This window comes from Macaca fascicularis, chromosome 14 (genome assembly GCF_037993035.2).
Source record: "Macaca fascicularis isolate 582-1 chromosome 14, T2T-MFA8v1.1".
Classification (NCBI taxonomy): Eukaryota; Metazoa; Chordata; class Mammalia; order Primates; family Cercopithecidae; genus Macaca; species Macaca fascicularis.
The window spans coordinates 126,167,155-126,189,318 of NC_088388.1; the positions used below are offsets into that span (position 1 = coordinate 126,167,155).

Genomic DNA, 22,164 nt, shown 5'->3' on the forward strand with positions numbered 1-22,164 from the left:
TCAGTGTCTGCCTGTGTGATCAAATTGATTATCTCTGTGAGTGTCCTTCAAAGCCAGTCACCTCTGCAGCACCTTCCTCTTGGTTCTATGAACCCCTGGGGCCTGATGTGAGCATGCTGCTTGTCTTCTAGAATTCTTTACCACCTTCTTCCATTTTTTCTCATTCCCCAGAAGAAAATCAGTTGAAGGAAGGCAGTGGGAGCTGGCTTGAGAGTAAGGCAAATATCCTTAATTGCTTAGTTTTGTTGGGGGTGCTCTTTGAGAGGAAGAAAGCTTATAGAGGGAGCTCAAGACAATGCATTTCGTTCTCTCTTGAGAATTTCATTGAGAAGACTGTGTCCAGGTGAGTTGCATTGGCTTGTTTTAACTCTGCCGTAGGACAGACCGCGGTGGAAGCAGAGGAAGCCACAATTCAATTGGATGAATACATCTGCTGACTACATTGACTCAAGCATAGGAAATGCCTAGCAAAAGTTAGTTGTTGGTAGTGATGATGTTCTGAGGAGGAGAAGGAGAGGTAGAAAGAAGAGTGTTTTGATCCTGATAGACTCCTTTAAAGAAGATAGAGCTGCTGGGATTAATTTACCTTAATTTGCACTGAAGTATGAAGACACTGTCTTCATTCATTCATTCAGAAAGTGTTCACTGAAACTTTACTGAGTCTCAGGCTGTGCCAAGCACTGAGAATACTAAGGACAACTGCCCCTTAGGTTAGAGGTAGTTGCAGGTTAGAGGTAGGTGCCTCCAACCTAAGGGACGTGTCTGTTCTAAAAGACCTTCCTTTGTGTAGCACTTTCTAGTCTTTTGCAGGGAGAACAGGATGGAAGCCTGGAAGTTTGCGATCAAGTTTTCCTCGTAAGAGAATAAACTAAAGGTGAGAGACATTTAAAGGAGTAGATGAGGAAAACAGATTGACACGAAGAAGTGACAAAAGGCACCTAATCTGTGTTGGGGATCAGTTTCTGTTGATATCTTGAACATTCTCTGTCATTAGTCTGAAGCTATCCTATCTCCAAAATTATTTATTCATATATATATGTATGTGTGTGTGTGTGTGTGTGTGTGTGTGTGTGTGACCAAAGCCAGGATAATTCAAATTCAAGTTATTATCTTTTGCCTGCCTGGATTGTTAACTACACTGGCTTCCACACTGTTCTTGATTCCGGGTTCACTCCAAATTACCTTCTCTTCAGCCACTGGCATGAGCTGTGTGGAACCAACAATTTCCCAAGTGAATTCCCCCGTCCCAACTCTCCCCGTTTGAATCTATGGTGCAGCAACCACCAGATTAACCATATTATTGTGCAATTTTCTTCATGTACCTACACGCTACGATTTTAACTAAAGGAATATCACGATCTCCTGCTTTGTCTACTCTGCACTCTCCACAGTGCTTTGTACCAGGTTCATCTACCTCCATCCCCAAGTACAATTCATGCCAGTCAAGCTGGACTCCTGACTGGTCCCTGAAGCCTTTGGGCCTTCCTGTCACTTGGTCTTACTTGTGTTATTTTCTTCCTCTGGAATAGTCTGAGAATTCCTTTCTCTCATGCCTCTAATCATTTTATAAAGCATATCTCAGTTAGCACATCCTCTGTGCAGCTCTTTGGTACCGATTCTGTGCATCATACTGTCCTGACATGCTTTACCCTTTGAAACTATTCTGAAGACAATTGGCATATTCTTCCCCAAAGCTCCCCGTGGGCCTCGGGTTTAGACCTGACAGGCTGTGAGAGCTTTTGAGAGGGTTGTGTCTTCTTTTCCCTGCCAAACTCAGCACAGTGCCCAGCACGTTATTGTATTATTGCTAAAAAAGTAAAAAAGCAAATTGATGGTGCCAGCACAGAGACAACAGCAGGAAAGCTGTGGAACTAGATGCAGTTGTTGACACCTGCCTTCGTTCTTCAACAGGAATTGTCCCGTAAATGGACCCGAACGATGCCCAGATGATGACAATTTTGAGGAACTGAGTGGGTGTGGTTTTCTTTGGTGACCTTCTTTCCGTGTTTACTGGCCTCATCCTTGCTAGGTCAGTTTTAACAATCTGATTAGTGGTCTGAAATGACTTACCACCATGTCAACAATGTTTGGTGTAATTTTGTCGTTGTGTTTTAGTTCATTTTTGTTGTTGTTGTTTGTTCGTTTTTTAAATGGATTAAATAAATACATGACTGGAAAAGCCTGCTTGCTTAGGGTGTAACCCAGTACCCCTATCAATTGGACCACTATGTTCCTATTAATGGCATCTCTCAAATCCAGGTCTCTAGAGCTACCATCCACAGGGCACTCCAGGGCTCACCTGGGAACTGGCCGGCTGGGGGTCTGGCTCAGCATTTTCAGGATGTATATGCTGAACATAGGTCATAAACAGCGAGGTAGGTAAGGATCACTCACACAGATGAGTGTAGCATGGTCAGCCACTGAAGGTAACATGAATGTTCTGATGGTTTCAGCATCCCTGGAAAAAAAAAAGTGCAAGACAAAAGGTAAACCAAGATAAAGCTCAAATGCACCTACAGAAATCACTGTCTTTGTTTTCCTTTTGCAAGGGGTTGCAACTACTCACACTTCTACCTGCTGCAGAGGGGCACACCTGCTCTTTTCAGTAATTGAGAAAATGCTATGTGAGTAGCTCAAACCTTACCTGGCTCTTCCTTCCTGCATTTACTGACATTTTGAAGCCAAAACCCATTACCTTAAAATTGGCTAAATAAGGTATTTCTAGTTAATTTTGCCTATAAAACAATTTTCCTATTCAAGAACACTGAACACCGAACTCCATCTCTCATAAAGAGGCCATTAATTCTCTGCTACTGCTCATTATTTTTGTTAACTATTCGCAGACTTTTTGCTGGAGGCAAAATGTATCTATTACAACCAGCAAATAGGGATTGCTAACATGCTGAGGCCAGCGTCCTCACCCAGGCACTCAGCAAAGCCAGCGACATTGGACTCCACCAGCTGGGCTTGTGCGAAGCATCTGTGCCGTCATGAGCCCGACGGAAGGTGGGAAGGCAGGCTGCTCTGGAGAGGGAGGCGTTGTTCAGATTTTCTTATTCAGAGCCCTCTGTCTTGAATGTGAAGAGAAAACAGAAGTTTTCTAACCGTAGAAACTGATCACTTAAACTTTCCTTTAGTTATTTATATTTTTAAATGGAAAAAAATGGCTTATATGAGAAGAGGGTGAAAAAGAGGAGACATGGTGCTCTGCCTCTGGCACTCCTTATGAACTATAATAAAGTGAAAGAGAGAGTAAAGAAATGAACATTTCCTGGGTAATTAACTTATTTAATTCTTGCTATTGGCTTAAAATAACTTTATTGAAGTATATTTCACATTTCATAAAACTTACCCATTTCAAATGTGAAATGCAGTAATTTTTACTAACTTTATCAAGGGGTAGAACTATGAAGATCACAGTAAATCAGTCCTAGAACACTTAATCCCCTTTTGTCCATTTATAAATCATCTAACCCATATCCCTTCCCCTAGCCCCAGGCAATCACGAATCGACCTTCTACCCCTATAAATGTACCTTTGGGAGACATTTTCTATGAAGGAACCATACAAGATGCAGTGTCTTGTGTCTTCTTTCATTCACTCAGCCCAAGGATTTAAATTCATCCATGACATAGCATGTGTCAGCAGTTCCTTTTTTTTCATTGCTCAGTAGTAGTTCATGTATGGATAGAATGTGCTCTGTCTATCCATTCAATAGTTAATGAGCATTTAGGTCATTTCCATTTCTGGTTATTATGAATAATGCTGTTATGAACATTTATGAACATCTATGTGCAGGTCTTCCTATGGACAAGTTTTTTATTACTTTGGAATATACAACTAAGAGTGGAATTACTGGGTCATGCTGTATTTTAGGTTTAACTTTTTGAGAAACTCCCAAACTCTTTTCCAAAGTGGTTGCACCATGTCACATTCCCACCAACAATGTATGAGGGTTCTTATTTCTCCATAACTTCATCAAAATGTCTGTCTTATTTAGTAAGCTATTATAGTGAATATGAAGTGGTATTTTGTTGTGGTTTTAATTTGCATTTCCCTAGTAAATAAAATACTGAGCATCTTTCTAATGTGCTTATTGGCTATTCATCCTCTTTGGGATGATATCTGTTTATATCCTTTGCCCACTTTTAAGAAATGGGTTGTCTTTCAATAATTGAGTTGTGTTTTTTGTAAATTCCAAATGCAAGTTCTTTATCAGATTTCTGCTTTGCAAATATTTCCCCCGATCTGTTGCTTGCCTTTTTATTTCCTTAATTGTGTCTTCCGAAGTGCAAATGTTTCAAATTTTGATGAGGCCCAATTTATGCGTTTTTTTTTTTTTTTTTTTTTTTGGTGTCCTATCTAGGAAATCTTTGCCTAGCACAATGTCTCAAGGATTTTCTCTTATGGTCTCTTACAAAAAACTGTTTCATCTCTTCACTAATCACGTTGAGTTAACTTTCAGATATGATATGAGGTGAGGAGCTATGTTAATCTTTTTCATGTGGGTATGCAATGATTCCAGCACTATTTGATGAAAAGACTACTTTCACCAATGAATTCATCGCCCTGGCACATGTGTAACACAATCAGTTGTCTATATACTTAAGGGTTTATTTTTATAGTCTCAACTCTGTTCACACCTAGCATGGAGTTTCAGTTCTCCAGATGAGGAGTTGTGGCTGATCAGTGTAGAACAGGCTTCCAAAGTCAGATCTTCCCTTTTTTAAATATTCACAATCTTTCTTTATACTAACTATACAATATTGGAAATATTACTTTTAAATGTCATAATATTGGTTAAGGGACCAGGAATCTAAGGTTTATCCTTGGCGACAGACTTATTATGAAGAAGGTTGTCCATTATCTTTTTATATTAGGAAAGGGAATTTAAATGTACAGAGGCCCCCTCTTTCATTTTAGTCATTGATAGTGCAGTAAACAGGCACTTCACTTATTTATTTATCCATACAACAAATCTTTATCGAGCTTCCACAATGTAGAGGAACTTACAAGTCTGTTAATAACAAGTATTTATGGTATATCCTTCATGTTCTTCTCAGGATGAACCTGTTATAAAGTGCTACTCCCCATCTTCTGACAGGCGTCAATTTGACCACATGTTCCCAATTATCTACTCCCTTCTCTGCACCCCAGCAGGGCAAGGCCCAGAAGTCATAAAGACTCTGGTTTGGAACTCAACAAGAACTGTAAAAAAGCACCAGGCCTGAGGCAAAAATCTGTCTCCAATAGCAAACTCTGCCTTGATTTGTTATTTCACATCTGTTCTCTTGCTTGCCTGGCTCTATTCCTTTAGTGCCTGAGAATTTCTTAGTCCCTGAATATTTCCTTCATCTTTTGACAACCTGCTTTGCTCTGCTTTGTTTGATTTTGTGTGTGTTTTGAAATCCTCTCTCTCTACTCCGCCTGTGTCCGATCTCCTCTACTGATGTGTGTGGTGACCTCTTAATTTGACCTGCACCCTTATCTCAACCTCTTTGGCTTGGGTGCATTTCCACTAGGAACTACATGATTCCAGACGCTCAGCTCAGTCTTACCATGAAAAACTTGATGGTTCTGACCTGAAACTGCCTTATTCTTGAGTTCTTAGGATCTGTCCTCTGTCCCCATTAATGTCACCAAGGTCAGAGTATTATATATAGGTCAGTGGTTATTAAGAATATGAGCTCTGGGCCGGGCACAGTGGCTCTCATCTGTAATCCCAGCACTTTGGAAGGTCAAGGCAGGTGGATCACTTGAGTTCAGGATTTTGAGATCAGCCTGGGAAATATGGTGAAAACTTGTATCTAAACAAATAAAAATAAAAAAATAGCCAGGTGTGGTGGCACACACCCATAGTCCTAGCTACTCAGAAGGCCTGGAGTAGCCCTAGCTACTCAGGAGGCAGAAGTTATAGTGAGCCACGATCACACTACTGCACTGCAACCTGGTGACAGAGCAAGACCCTGTCTACAAAAAAAAAAAAAAAAAAGAATATGGCTCTGGTCTAAGACTTTCTGGCTTATGGTCAGGCGTGGTGGCTCATGCCTGTAATGCCTGCATTTTGGGAGGCCAAGGTGGGTGACTCACCTGAGTTCAGGAGTTCGAGACCAGCCTGGCCAACATGATGAAACCCTGTCTCTACTAAAAATACAAAAAATTAGCCAGGCATGGTGGCAGGCACCTGTAATCCCAGCTACTCAGGAGGCTGAGGCAGGAGAATTGCTTGAATCTGGGAGGTGGAGGTTGCAGTGAGCTGAGATCGTGTCACTGCACTGCAGCCTGGGCAACAAGAGCTAAACTCCGTCTTAAAAAAAAAGACTAAAAAAAAAAGACTTTCTGGGTTAAAAGTTTGGATATGCATCAGAGAAATGCAAATCAAAACCACAATGAGATACCTTCTCACACCAGTCAGAATGGCTGTTATTAAAAAGTCAGGAAACAACAGATCCTGGTGAGGCTGCAGAGAGAAGGGAACACTTACACACTGTTGGTGGGAATGCAAATTAGTTCAGCCACTGTGGAAAGCAGTTTAGAGATTTCTCAAAGAACTTAAAACAAAACTATCACTTGACCCAGCAATTCCTTTAGTTGGTATATACCCAAAGGAAAAGAAATCATTCTACAAAAACCACACTCACGTGCATGCTCATCACAGCACTATTCACAACAGCAAAGACATGGAATCAACCTAGGTCCCCATGGACCGTGGGTTAAAAAAAGAAAAGGTGCTACATATGCATCGTGGAATACTACTCAGCTATCAAAAGTACATGGATGTACCTGGAGGCCATTATCCTAAGTGAATCAACACAGAAACGGAAAAACAAATAACACGTGTTCTCACTTATAAGTAGGAGCTAAACACTGGGTACACATGGTCATAAAGATGGCAACAATAGACATTGGGGGATACTAGAGGGGGGAGAGAGGGAGGGGGACAAGGGTTGGAAAACTACTGGGGACTATGCTCACCACCTGGTGGACAAGATCAACGGTACCCCAAACCTCAGCGTCATGTGATATATCCATGTAAAACTCTGCACATGTACCCCCGAATCTCAAATGAAAGTTGAAATTATAAAACAAAAACAAAAACTTTGAATATATCCTTTCCTAGTTATGTAAACTTGGGCAAATGACTCAGTCTTTCTGTGTCCTAACCTCATCCACAAAACAGGAAGAAGAGTCATATTTACCTCATGGGGTTATTGTTAGAATTAAGGGAGTTAACTCATATATGATACTTAAAATAGTGTCCAACACACAATAAGCTCTCAATAAAATTGAGCTATTCCTATACTGTGGCTAAGTCCACTCTGGGAACCCATTTCCCTGCTTCCAGGCTGGGTTCCCTGCAATGCATCTCCACACTGCAGACAGAATAACCTTTCCAACACACAAATTTACACCTCTCCTCTTGCTTCAGGTGAAATCTGCAATCTTGACCTTGTCTACAAGGCCTTTGCTCACCTGTCTCTGCACCTTCCTTGGAGTCATCAGGCCAATTCCTCGTCAGTGCCATGGTTTTTTTTTTTTTGGATGTTTTCAACCTTTTTTTTTTAAAGCATCACACTACTTCTTGCCTCTCTGCTTTCTCTCATACTGTTCCTGCTGATTGGAACAAGCATCCCTTTATTTAGGTAACTTGTAGCTATCCTTCAGTTCTTAATCATCAATTCCTGTAGGAAACTATTTATGGTCCACCAAAACTGTTTATGTACATTTTTGTATGCTTCCATGGCACCTTGAATTCCCTATCATGAAAATGATCATGTTCTATCATGCCTTTCTCTTTCATTAGATTATAAGTTCTTGGCCGGGTGCGGTGGCTCAAGCCTGTAATCCCAGCACTTTGGGAGGCCGAGACGGGCGGATCACGAGGCCAGGAGATCGAGACCATCCTGGCTAACACAGTGAAACCCCATCTCTTCCAAAAGAAATACAAAAAACTAGCCGGGCGAGGTGGCGGGCGCCTATAGTCCCAGCTACTCGGGAGGCTGAGGCAGGAGAATGACGTAAACCCGGGAGGCGAAGCTTGCAGTGAGCTGAGATCCGGCCACTGTACTCCAGCCCGGGCGACAGAGTGAGACTCCGTCTCAAAAAAAAAAAAAAAATAGATTATAAGTTCTTTAGGTCAGAGGCCTTCTCTATACTGCTCAGAGTTTTACTTCTAAGTCCTAACACAGTGTTCATAACATAAAAAGCTTCCAGAAACACTGTATTGGGCTTCTAAGCATTTGACAATTGTTTGCAATTGTACATGGAGGAAAGGCAAAACACAGACCAAAATGTAAGAATATTTACTGCCAGACTTACAGATAGTATTCCACGCATTCCATGAAGCAGCTTTATTTTTAAAAAGGGTAAAACTAGAATAGTTTTATTAATGCAAAAAGACAAATGGAAGAGGATTGAGAGCTCTCTTACTCATCTGTTTATCTTCATAGAATACATCTTAAACCTTGGGTAAAAAAATCAGACACATGGCAGAGATGGAGAGAGAATGGCAGGGTGTTGGCACAAACATAGTACCTCTGGAAGATTGGCAGCTTCTTTAGGATACCCAGATGGTGGCCTGTGAAATTGCCACCTAGTATAGAGTTCATAGGTGGTTTTCATAGGAATGTCCCCATGCATTTCATTTATCTGTCATTTTTGTTTACCCCAATTTATGTACTTATCTAATTTGGCTTGACGTAATCAGGACATGGCCATGAGAAACAAGAAGACATGTTTTAAATATTTCATTTAATACGAAAGCACTGGATACAGACTCCTGTTCCTTTTTATTAGGGAAGGAGACATGGACTAACTGCCATTACTCACAGGTTCAGCATGAATTTATAATAAAATTCTCTAAGACATGTGCAGTATCTACACATTAACTAATGGAAATTGATTTAGATTTTTATTTATTTTTAACTAGTTGTAATGAACTTTTCTTTTATATTGTTCCCAGTCACACATTAGCCCTTTAAGTGCCATACAATCTAAGAGAAACATGTACACTATAACAACTTACGATGGTGTTTGTTCTACCAAATGTGTTTTGGCTTTCCCCAGGCCTCTTGAATGTGACATGGCCCGATTCAACATGGTGGCTTTCTCACTGGCTTGGCCCTATTCCCTGAGAAAAATCAGTGCAAAGGCTTGGAAATCAACTGACTCCAACTTCACTTGTTTGGTGGAAAGTTAAGGATTTATAAGAGAACTATCGCATCTTTATGAAGCTGTGGTTTCAATGAGCTGAAAATTCAATTCTCTTAATGGCTCTTTTGTATTCAGTTCAGTTCCCAGAGACCCAGAAGGAAGTTTTTAAGAAAACTAAAGAAAATTTGCTTTAATACTCATGTTGGGTTGCTCTAAAGGTAATGCCTATATATATATATATATATATATATATATATATATATATATGGTGTGATTTCTTTCCTCATTGGTGTCTGTGGCATTTTTTGAGCCTAATCTACTTCAAACCAGTTGTTCTTAATTAGTAAAATATGATCTTCCACCAAATGAGAAAAAGTGCCTGCTGTCTATAAACTGAAATGACTTTTTTCATCTAGAAATGATTTACTTACATCTTGCCTTACAGAAGTAGTCCATATTGGACTCAGCAAAAAATATGTATACTTAGAAGACTAAGAATAGTTGTTTACAATGGCTAAAAAGCAGTAATTTGAGGGTAACTACGTTTAAATACTCTGAAATGAATTAAGATATTATCATTCTTAGATGACAAATTATGAGTCTTCATGTCACTAGTATGACCTGTACATTTGCAGATTTCTCAGAACAACTCTATATGGTCAGGAGGTGATGATTTCCTCCATTATTAGTGCTCATGTTATCCCAAACATGAGACCCTCTTTGTCTCATCAGTGGCCACTGGCTGATCACAGTTTTACAAATGTTGCCAAACCATCTCAGGAAGCCATAGAGGTAACATTGCTCATTTCACCTCTTGAGAAAATTAGAGGCTGGGCGCGGTGGCTCAAGCCTGTAATCCCAGCACTTTGGGAGGCCGAGACGGGCGGATCACGAGGTCAGGAGTTCGAGACCATCCTGGCTAACACGGTGAAACCCCGTCTCTACTAAAAAATACAAAAAACTAGCCGGGCGAGGTGGTGGGCGCCTGTAGTCCCGGCTACTCGGGAGGCTGAGGCAGGAGAATGGCGTAAAAACCCGGGAGGCGGAGCTTGCAGTGAGCTGAGATCCGGCCACTGCACTCCACCCTGGGCGACATAGCGAGACTCTGTCTCAAAAAAAAAAAAAAAAAAAAAAAAAAAGAAAATTAGATAGCCTGCTCTTCAAAATTTACTACCTCCAACCTCAGTCCTCTCTCAAAGTCATATCTAGAAAAATATAAAGAAAGAAATTTTCTTCTTAAGTTCAGGAGCTGGTTACAAGGGTTATTTTTTCCCCCTGTAATTCTATTCTACAAATATAGACTTCAGCCATCTGTTGATTCCCTCACTTGTTTGCAGGTGGCATAAGTGAGACTAACTAGGGACTGAAGTCCCACAGAGCTCTACCACTTTAGTCTTAGTCATCCCCGGGGCCAAGGAATACAGCTTCTAGGCTTGAAAAGACTAGAAAAATGTGCTTTTTCAAAATGTGTCTCTGCGTCTGCCTGTTGCTGCCTTGCAGCCATGGTCTTAAACTTTAGTACCTACATTCATCCTAATTTAGAATCCTCGTCAATCACTTCTGAAGCCCTGGAGGGATAAAAAGTTAAAGACAAAAAAATAAAATACAATGATTATTCCTGAATTCCAGGAGAGACCCAAAGAATTAACCATTCGTTTAATGATTTTTTTTTTTTTTTTTTTTTTTAGTATGTATACTTTCAGTCACTCTTGTGAGTATGAGGAAATCAAAATGTAAAAGGCATAATCCTCTTCTTATGAAGCTTACCATTTAGGAAAGGAGATGGATACAAAAAGGAAAATAAAAGAATTCTGCTTCTATCTTGGAGGTCTGTGTGAATTATAATAAAAGCATAGGAAAGAAAAAACCACCAAAATTTCCTTGGGGAGGAAAGCAGGGATGACTTCATAGAGAAAGAGGTCTTGGGCAGGGCCCTGTGGGATTCCCAGTGTAGGGGTGGGAGGAACAAAAGGGGTGACATGAGCAAAGGAAGACACAGGGCATGATATGGAAGGGAAGCCCTTGCAAGAGAAGACACCAGTTCCCAGCAGAGGTCATCCCTCTCCTTGGTGACCTGGAGGACATGTAATAAGTGCCTTTCTAGAAGAAAAAGAGAGAGCAAGTCCAAGAGGCTGCTCATTCTTCTGGCTGAGCAGCTTCAGAATGTGCCACGAGGCCAGCTGCAGCAAAGCAGAATCCTTGCTAGAAACTAAGCATCATTTAACTTTCTCTTATTTCACCTGATTTCAATCACAAACAAGGTGATGGCCCATGACTTCTGTCGTTCTGATTAGGCAGAAGAGATCTGTGGGTGTGATTCTGAAAAAGGTCTCAAATAAACACCCACTGCAGTTAGTCCTCGTTTGAATGTTGTGCACTCACTCCTTCGCCGAGCCAACTGTGCTCAGAAACGTCTGCTCCGTCTCTGGCGTGTGTCCAGGCATTTCTGTGAGCCTCGAGGCTGAAATATTCTGCAACCCTTGTGAGGTTTAGAAAGGAGCACATCACAAAGGGGATTTGGAAGTTCTGATTCCAGGAAATGAGTTGATAGTTCATTAGAAAACAAACGGTGTCTTCGTTGAGTGAAGATCATAACCCAGCAGGTGTGCAGGGACACCAGACACCTTCACCAGTGCAGTGGAGGTAGAAAGAATTAAAAAAAAAAAAAAATTGCAATAGCATTGCCTCCCCAGGAAGCAGGAACCTATCAGTGGCACACAAATGTACCCGATTTCTCATCAGGCATTGTCTCACCAGCCAGTAACACATGTGGAAGATAATTGAGTGGGCGCTGAGTCCCCTCTGTTGGGTGAGCCATTAATCAGTGCATGTGTGATTCCAGATTGCGAAAAAATAATAATAATAACAATAATTTCAGAAAGCTGCTCTTCGAAGGGGACTCATTAAGAAGAAAACCCCAAAGCAGACTTCCGGGAAGAGGGTCGATAACTTCTTGCTGTCATTGGTATTTTTCCCACCAATTAAAAATAACGAGGACAACATAGAGCAGAAGGTGAAGATATTGCTTACCAGGCTTCGATATGGGATGGTTGAGACAAAGCAGGGACCCCCCTCTCAGGGGCCTGGTGGGTCTCTCAAGTGAAAATAAGGAAAAGTCTTGTGTACCTTCAAGGGGAATTGCGGGCACCTAGAGCTATTCTTGAAAAGTAAGTGAGCAATCTAATAAGCAAGAAGATAGCAGCAGCAGTCTCCCCAACAACCAGTTACATGGGGTTTGGGTTCAACAGAAACTAAAAGATGATCTTAACATATGTTCTTTGGTTGTTCTTGAGAAATCCCCACCAGATGGAAAAAGATGGCCACTATCACATAGACCTCAGATAAGGAGGAACTGAAGACTGAACTTTAACCACCATTCTTTGTTCTAAATTTGTTCCTAAGGGGCCTGGGAGAGGGTCACACCCGTGGGGCAAACCAACATATAATTGCCATGGATTGCTTTATGATTTTGCCTGTACCATCTGCTTTCCTGAAAAGTCCCCTGACCTTTACAAACCCTTGTCTGTAATCCACTGGGAAGGTTAGGTCTTAAGCATTATCTGCCCATTCTCCTTGCTTGCAGCCATGCAACAAATTCCCTATTTCCCTCTGCAAGTCTCCGTGCTAGTGTTGGGCTTCACTGGGCTGTGTGAGCAAACCTTGGTTCAGTAACAGGTTCGGTTTTATGTTTTCTGTTTTGTAACCTGCCTTTGGACAAGGAGTGCCTCAGTTTCTCAATGTAGAAAACTTAGAAATATGGATAACATAAAGAACAAGCTGTCATTAAGTGGTTATTACGAATATGAAGAACCAAGAAGCCACCATGGTTATTAAGGCCAAAGACGGCATCTCTTAGACACTTTTCAAAACAAGGAATGGTAGCCTGAGCTTGGAGGAAGAGATGCAGAAGGAATACCTTTGCCCCTTAGGAAGATGCTTCCACCCCGAGAGGCTTTTGTTAGAATATACGTTTGACAACAATTGCTCCATTTGATTTCATTTATTTTACATAAAGTAGTTGGATTGGGGGTACTTTTTGAATATAACATGCAAGTAAATGCAAACTAGAAACCAGTATATAAAATATACTGTGATAATGTCTGGATTTAGTAGACAAAAAAAATTATTTAAGCTAATTTCAGACAGGTTGGAGAGGATCTGTTCCAATAAAAACTATGATTTCTCCTCGGCATGGTGGCTCACGCCTGTAATCCCAGCACTTTGAGAGGCTGAGATGGGCGGATCACGAGGTCAGGAGATGGAGACCATCTGGCCAACGTGGTGAAACCCAGTCTCTACTAAAAATACAAAAATTAGCTGGGCATGGTGGCGAGCACTTTTAATCTCAGCTACTCGGGAGGCTGAGGCAGGAGAATTGCTTGAACCCAGGAGACGAAGGTTGCAGTGAGCCGAGATCGCGCCACAGCACTCCAGCCTAGCAAGAGAGCAAGACTCTGTCTCAAAACAAACAAACAAACAAACAAAAAACTGTGATTTCTACAGTGAAACACAGGGTGGATCCCAAGGCTCATTTGTTTTAGGATACTTTAACTACTATGCCCACATTAAGAATTTCTTCTCTGCATATGTGGCGGGAACCTTGGTGTACAGTGTGGTTTTGTATAGCAAACAAGATACATGTGTATGGACGTATATATTGCATGTATTCAGTCAGTTATATAGCGAATGGTGAGGGAGAGCTTGCTATGTGGCAGACACGTTCTATGCACTGAAATGGGGCAGCAAAGAAGACACATGCAAATTCTGTCCTTGTGGGTTTTTACATAGTAATTGGGTAAGGAAGGCCTGGAGGAGTTTCAAATAACAAGTAAAATATATAACAGACACAGTGTCGTCAGTTCTGTGTAGAAAAATAGATGAAGGAAGGAAGAGAGTGCTGGCAGGACTATTTTAAATACAGTAGTCACTGAAAGGTAAGTTTTAAACCAAAAAGTTGATGAAGCAGAGCTATGAAGCTATGGAAGGGGAAACCTTCCAGATAGAGGGAATAGCAAGCTTGTGGTCCTGAGCCAGAAGCATACTAGACCAGTGGGCAGGAGCCAACTGAGGAAGCAGGAAAGTAGTGGAAGATGAGACTGGAGAGGTAGCAAAGGGCTTTGGGGTTGTGCCTGCTGTGTTTATACACACATATGTGTGAGGGTGGGGTGGGGAGGGGCACTGCCCTATTCCCTATTTAAAATTGCTAGTGTAAGACATTTGCAGCAGGTGAGGGGCCTCAAGGTTGCAGATGGCCAAAAGTCAGTGTACATCCTAGCTTTTTAAGTGATCAGAGTTTGCAGAGTTTTATCTGGTAAAGCATAATATGTGTGGTATGAGGGGTAAGTCAAAAGTCAGACTTCTCTGTTTAATACCTTCTGGTCCTGACTCTGCATTGAAGCATTTTAAGGCCAGTGTTCTTAACTGGCTTAGTATAAATATATTTATTTATATATTTTATAAATTTCATAAGGTATACTACCACCTTCTACTTTATTTGTACTTTATAAAGTATAAATGTGAATCGCACTTGAATAAATAAGTGAGTGATACAGTAAGAGGTCCTTAGGGCTTATTGGTAAGTGATGACACAACAATTAAGTAACATGTAATCCTAACATCTATCACAACTCTTCATTATGAAACTCTTCCAGCACGCCTCCTGTTTAATCACATCATTGAGAGAAAGAGGATTGGCAGACGTAAGTGTTTTCACATTATACGAATGTGAGCACAAGGAGAAAACTCTGTTTGGAAAAGAACATTTTGTAAAAAGAAAAAAAAAATCACTTTATCTTTTGAGGTAATGAATATAGAGACAGCACCCAGCTCATCGTTTAAAACTGCTGAGTCATTTGCCACTTGAAATGAATTGAGGGCTGTTAAAGGTTTTATAGAAGAATTCATTAAATATGTATTGAGCCAGCTTAAGATGGGAATTGTTATAAAAACTGGCAACAATTCAAACAGCAAAATGTTTCAGTTTATGGTGGAGATATTTTACTCCCGCCTGGATTCAGTCCTCCATTAGTCCATTCAAACTGGCGGGGCGCGAGTCATCTGTAGGAGGCATGGTAATTGCTGTAACTGCTCACACCGCTGTTCTGGGAGCCAAGTAAAACACTGTGATTCCAGCCAGGTGTTCCCTCGCCCAGAAGGCATAGGGTGTGCAGTGAGATCGCTGTGTTCACCTAAGTGCTGACACCTTCTGACTGTCTGGAGGTGGGATTTGAGACCACTGGAATAAATGCGTGGATGAGCATACATCTGCATTCAAAGACACACACAGGCGGAACAGGCAGGAATTGCATGTTCTTCCCCCATGTGTTATTTCTAGCTCGGGTGATGAGGAGGTGATGGAAAGGTGGCAGGCAGAGTTGGAAGCATCATGCTATCATGATGACAGCAAATGGCTTGGAATGAAATGGAGCTGGATTCATGTACCGGTGGTATCACTCACTGCTTCAGTGACCATCGTCAGGTTACTCGGTCTTAGCCTTGTGACCCCATTTGTTCATATCACTTTGATAATAATCCCTATCTTGTGTTTAGTACTTTTGCTATATAGATATTTCTGCTATAATACTATATGTATTTCTAATATTCTGAAAAAATTGTGTTCTAGAAATAAAATAGCAATAAAGGAAAAGTAGGGCTGGAGTTAAATGAGTCAAAATCTACACAATTTGATAACCAAGACACAAAAATTATTTTTTAAAGTGCTAGCAATTTTAAAAAGTTAAAGTCCTAATAAATATAAAGTAAATGTAATTTTTTTAAACTAAAAAGATGGGCCAGGTACAATGGTTCACATCTGTAATTCCAGCACTTTGGGAGGCCAAGGTGGGTGGATCATGAGGTCAGGAGTTCGAGACCATCCTGACCAACATGGTGAAAACCCATCTCTACTAAAAATACAAAGACTAGCCAGGTGTGGTGGTGCGCTCTATAATCCTAGTTATTCAGGAGGCTGAAGCAGGAGTATCACTTGAACCTGGGAGTCAGAGGTTGCAGTGAGCTGAGATTGGGCCACTACACTCCAGCCTGGGAGACAGAACAAGACTCTGTCTCGAAAAAAAATTAAATAAAAAATAAAAACAAAAGAGAAAAGATGAAGATAGCTTGGCCAAAGACAGTATAAGGAAAGGTGGAAACACTGTGTATGAACACAAGGTCAGAATGCATAAAGACTGGAATAGGCACCCTTCCAAAACAGAGCATGTGGTGAGACAGAGCCCCCCCCAAAAAAAGAACACGGGATAAATGGGCACTACTTATAGTATTATTCTTTTGTAGCTTGCTGCATTCAACTTAGTTAGTATATTTTGTGTACAGGTGCTGTTACTTGTTGGCACAAAATGTATGGGCTGGGAAAAAATCACTTATTACCAATGAAACTTCTACATTTTACTGATCTCATTCCTCTCTGTAAGTGAGCTAATTTGCATTATAAAAAAATAAGTAAGATGGAGAGAACAAACTGTACTTAATGTACACTTCTGAATGTAATAAATAGTACAGAATTGGGAAGAATGACGTGATGAGGCAGGTGATGTATTAAAGGATTTGGCACAGTGTGTGACACAGAATATATGATAAACAAGTATATTTCCTACAGAAGGGAAAATGAAGAAGGGTATAAATGTTTAGAATTCTGTGCAGAAAAAGACCAAGAAACCAAGAAGTGGAAAAACCTCACTCTGCTTAACATTATGTTGGGGCAATTTTAGTGTCAGAAATGTGACAGAAGGTAGCACTAGAGAGGAGTAGCTATGATGAAAAGAAAAGCATTGATATCTTTAACGGCTGCAGAGGAAAGTCAACCCAAAACGCGATCTACCAAAATGCCCCGATAGCATCTTGATCTCCAAGGTGAATGATGACTTTTCAACTTTCCAAAGAAATCTCTTAATTACAAATTATAAAATGAAGTCTGATATTGAAGGACTTGCTAAATTAGTGAGAAGCATTGTGTCTTGGGCAATTATCCATACTGGGACTCTAGTGAAAGGAGTTTTATTTCCATCTTCTGCTCTCATAAAGCCCTTGGTAGTGACATATATTTTCACTTAATATCTAGCCTTGAGTTCTAGATTCAAACTTGAGACAATGATAATAAAAGTCAATGCTGATGAGAGCAAATATATTGCATAAATTTCGTTTATAAAGCATTATGGAATTCCAATTTTATGTGGAATTTGGGTGGAAAGCATAATGGGAAAATATTTCCATCCTCTAATTTACTGTAGACAATATGAACATAAGTTTTTTGTGTTTGTTTTTTAAAAGATGGGATCTCGTTCTGTCACCCAGAATGGAATATAGTGGTGTGATCATAGCTCACTGCAGCTTCAAACTCCTGGGCTCCAGTGATCCTTCAGCCTCAGCCTCCTGAGTAGCTGGGACTACAGGTGCACACCACCATGTCCTGCTAATTTTTAAAATTTGTTGTGAAGACTTGGTCTCACAATATTGCCCAGGCTGGTCTCAAATTCCTAGCCTCGAGCAGTCCTATCTTGGCCTCCCAAAGCGCTGAGATTACAGGCATAAACCACCACACCCAGCCAGCACAAGTATTTTGGGTGAGTTTCATACCGTCACACCTACTGACTCAGTTATTTCTACAGAGCAGGTATCTGGAAAATCAATTCCCCCAGGATGCCCCTCCCACCCCACCACTTCCACAGAATACAGGATAGATAACATAGGTATAATGCTGTGCTTAGAGAGGACAAAGGCATAGCCTCTCATTTTGAGAAACTTATGGTCCAGTGTGCAGTGTGTCCAAAGAGGAGGATGCTCGGGAGGCAACACGAAAGCACAGTGGACAGTTTCTCTTGGAGGATGAGGTAGAGATTTCAGAGGAAGAGCATGCAGATTGAGATCAAGTGAGCTGGGTGAGCAAAGACAATGAAGTCTGAAACAACATGGTGTAGAGGAGTGCAGAAGCTTCAGTATTACTGGAAGATAAAGTTCAAGGCAAGGGGCTGTCAGCAAATGAGGATACATAAGACATGTAATAAAGGCTACATCATAGGGCTTTGTTTGCAATGCAAAGGAGCCCTATGATTTTTTAAAATGCAATCCTGTAGCCATTAGGACAAAACCAAAGAGTGTTAATTAGCAAAGGGAAATAGGTCATTGTGTGATGTTGGAAAGCTGAATGCTCTGATGAAGGAGACTGATCAGAATGAAGTTACATTTTGTTCTTCTGCAAGCTAAAGTTATACCTAGCTACTAATCCCATGCTCTAAGTGCCTGGTATCTAACCCGCCTTCCCTATCCTCATTAATCTTCCTGTCTCATCTTTCTGAGCTATCTATCTTCCCCCACCATTTGAAATGAGGGCCTGTCAAAATTCAACATAATCAAGTGGCAAGGAGTATGACATCAGGGTGTGTCATGTGCTGTTATGAAATAAGTAAAAAATGGTTGGCGCAATCATCATGGACTTTATGGAGGAGGGCATTCTTGAAAATGTTACGCAACTTGAATAGGTGGAAACAGCAATAGCAAAGAACACTGACGTAGGACTCATAACTGTATTCCAAACTCTATTACTAGTGAATGTGTGGCTGTTTTTGAGGTTATTTCTCCTCTCTGCAAATCAGTTTCAGTATTGTTAAAGTAGAGCGTTAAGGCAGATAATTATTAAAACAGCTTCCAGTGGTGGCTGGTCTGTGTGTTTCCTTAAAGGGAAAGGAGTGTGGAGGATGTTGGTTCTTGTTGGATAGAGGAGATTTGTCATGGGACTAGCAGAGTGTAGACAAAGGAGAAAGGCTGCGTTTGAAAGACTGGAAGAAGGTCATTTAAAGTCCTTTACCATTAAAGAAGCTATGGCATTCCACACTAGCTCCCACTAAGGAATGGGACTTGGTCCTTCCAGAATGTTCAGCTTTGGTGAAAGGTTATTGGAGCCTTTTCCTGAGTCTGGTGCCTGGAAACAAGCTTCTGAGCTGGATGATGTTTGCTGAATTCCGGATGCAAATCACACTCTGCACCTCACGTGACTGTTATTTTTAGCCCTTACAGTATGTGATTTCTCTCAAGGACAACAGGAATGTTCATAAACTATGCATAGGTCATGATGGTGCTTAATGGAGAAATAACCATTTGTTAACAGAGCATTAAATGTTTAATAGTCCATTAGCATAAAATCTTTTAAAAATTATTCGGGAATATTTTCAAATACGCCTCCTTCCCCTAGCCAGATGAGCGCTGCGGTATTGAAATTCATAAAGGTGCCTAGTCTTTTGACCCTAGCAAAGTCTAGTAGGTTTTTCACCTAATTCTCTGGAAATGTCAAGCTTAATCACTCTATAATTATCAGTTAAACAGTCAGCTGTATCTCCTCATGGGCCCTTTGCATAAACATTTAGAACAATTAGAGACTGAATCACTGTGCGATCCCATTATGAGTGGAGTTGGAGTGGATGTGCCATTTCTTGTTCAAGAGGCACCTCTGACAGTTACAAAGGCTGCACAGCTTGAGCTGCTTGGAGGAAGCCACGCACTCCTGGGTCCTGTGTATGTATCTGTGCTCCGAATGACTGGCCATGGAGTTAGATTTTACCTCAGTATATCTCAGCAAGGCGAACTGAAAGAAGGTTGATAGGAACAGGAGGCAAAAAGAGAAAGAGGTGGGTGGTGTTGCTATCCAGAGCTTTGCCAATCAAGCTGAGAAGAGCTGTAAAGTAGGAAGAGCCAAAATCTCTCCATGCCAAATCTTCCCCCTCCCATGGCCAGTTCAAGCAGGACTCATTTTAGTGCCAGGAAAAATGAGGTAGAGCTGTTCAGCAGAGCAGAAAAGGAGGTCAGTTCAGACCAGGTACATTTCAGCCCAGTTCAAAAATGCAGCATTTCCTCTTCCCAGGCCATTCTTTTCTAGAGCTGGGCTTTCTCCTTGTCTGAGAGGAAGAAATCTGAAATTCAAAATCCTGGAGTGTGAAGACTGACTCCTGAATCTTGCAGGGCTAAAATACCGGAGTCCATGGGTAAAGCCCTATCCTCGATTCCCATGAGACTGAGGGGAATGCATTGCAGTGCTATGACCAGATAATGGAATGAAATATTCATTATTACAGCAACTTTTGTTTCCTCATAGCCCTTGTGTCTCCATTTTACAAATACCCCCAGAGGCTTTAAACAGGGAGTATTTCTGAAAGATCAATAATAATTACAATGGTAGAGAAGAAAACAGATCAAAAGTTGGCATTGCCTTTTGAATTAGACTAAATAGGGAGAGTCATAGATCACAGATATTTAGACTATTCAGACTGGCAAGGTCCTTAGAGATTGGCTAAGCTGACTCCTTTGTTTTGCAAATGAGGAAATTTACACAGGTTACATTACTTCCCCAAGGTAACAGCTTTAGTTGGTGGCAGAGCTGTTCCGAAACCAAATATCCCTACTTCCAGGGGAGACATTTCATGATCAGGCTTATTTGTTATCAATAACAACCAGAAAAATAGCAATTATATTTCCCCAACTAAACAGCTTGAGGTAATTTTGTGTTTCGAATGGAAAATGATAAATATAAACCTAAGAAAAAAGAGGGTGGTCATGTATAAAAATATGCTTTTTTAAAAATACTAAAAATGGTAAAGTTGAAGCTTAGGGGCTCACATTAACATTTTCTTGGACAACTGGAGATACGATTTAATTAACATCATTGATATAATTATATACACACATATATATTTAACAAACCTCAGCTACATGCATTTATCATATTGGCAAAATGAAGCACATGCTGCTGTATTGAGGCCTTTAGTAATTATATTATTCATGCTCCTGATATATTGTAATGTTTTCTATCAGTTTATATTTGTCTTTCTGCATCTCAAATGCAAAACAACCTCCCTTAATGTTATGATGAGTTACAAATCAGAATATATTTATGTCATAACATGCAAAATTTAAGATTCAAAACCTTGTAAGTTTAATAGACTTATTTATATCTCTGAATATAGAACAGACCTTTTCACATTTACTAAATTCTGTGTGTTTTAATTTGCCAATGTAGGTCTGTTTTGAAATACATTTCCAGGGTTGAATATTCAGATTTAAGAAAAGTAAAATGATTTCAACTACTTAATCACATTCCCATTTAGATGACCTCTGTAGGCGTGAAGTTAATACCTTACCGAAATGAGTGGGTGAAGGAAGGGACAGCTTACATTATTGAGGTTCACTGCAGAATTTTATTAAGGACTCATATCGTTGTCTTGCGTCTCCTCAGTCTTGGGGACAAAATGGAAATGACTAAAAAGAAGTTATCTTCTACCTTTCTCTGTGATACCTTAACCTGCAAAGGGCTGCTATTCATATTAAGAATAATGAGAATTGCAGTGAAACCTTGATAAACTGTATTTATCTCATTTACCACCTCTCCTGATCCGTGTAAAATTATTATAATGATTACATATTAGGACTTTTTTTCCAGGAAAAAAAAAATTGACTTAACTAAGATACTGTCTTGTAAGTCTTCATTCTTCTTAGTACCTATCTTGTAACGTAGCCTGTATGTTTAGGAAGTGCTTTCAGCAACTTTTGATAAAGAAAGATCTCACAGAAGCACTGCATTCCAACATGCCTGGAAAGGTGTTTCCCCGGAATAACTTGCCTTGCCATCTATAAACATACAAAGTATGGATCATTCACTGGGGGAAAGAGGGAGTACACTGTCTAGAGTTACAAATCGATAGGCATTTGTATGTATACTAAACTTGCCCGTTTGTATACTAAACTTGCCTCCACAGTGGCCTCGCAGGTAAGAATTAATCAGGGCCACAATTACTAATGTCATTTCTGCACTGGACGTACATGAGTATACCCGAACAAAATGTTTGGATATGAATATTGACTGGGTTGATTGGCATGTACGCATTCTGCAGGGTTTGGAAAACGAGACTTCTCTTCTAAGAAACCAGAGGTGCCAGATAAAGCATATGAATGAACTGTGTGATTAAGAGCATTAATTCTATCGAGTTTCAAGCTTTTCCCCATAATCTT

The 22,164-nt window shown here is 40.5% G+C and overlaps 1 long non-coding RNA gene across 3 annotated transcripts in view; it reads right to left on the reverse strand.

Annotated features, from left to right (window-relative positions):
- The window catches only part of LOC102128208 (uncharacterized), a 311,614-nt gene that overhangs the window by 55,123 nt on the left and 234,327 nt on the right, over nt 1-22,164 (reverse strand). For all 3 annotated transcript variants that reach the window (XR_006692095.3, XR_006692094.3, XR_006692096.3), the window contains one exon: nt 2,300-2,458. This is a non-coding gene — a long non-coding RNA (uncharacterized lncRNA). The remainder of the gene's footprint in view (nt 1-2,299; nt 2,459-22,164) is intronic.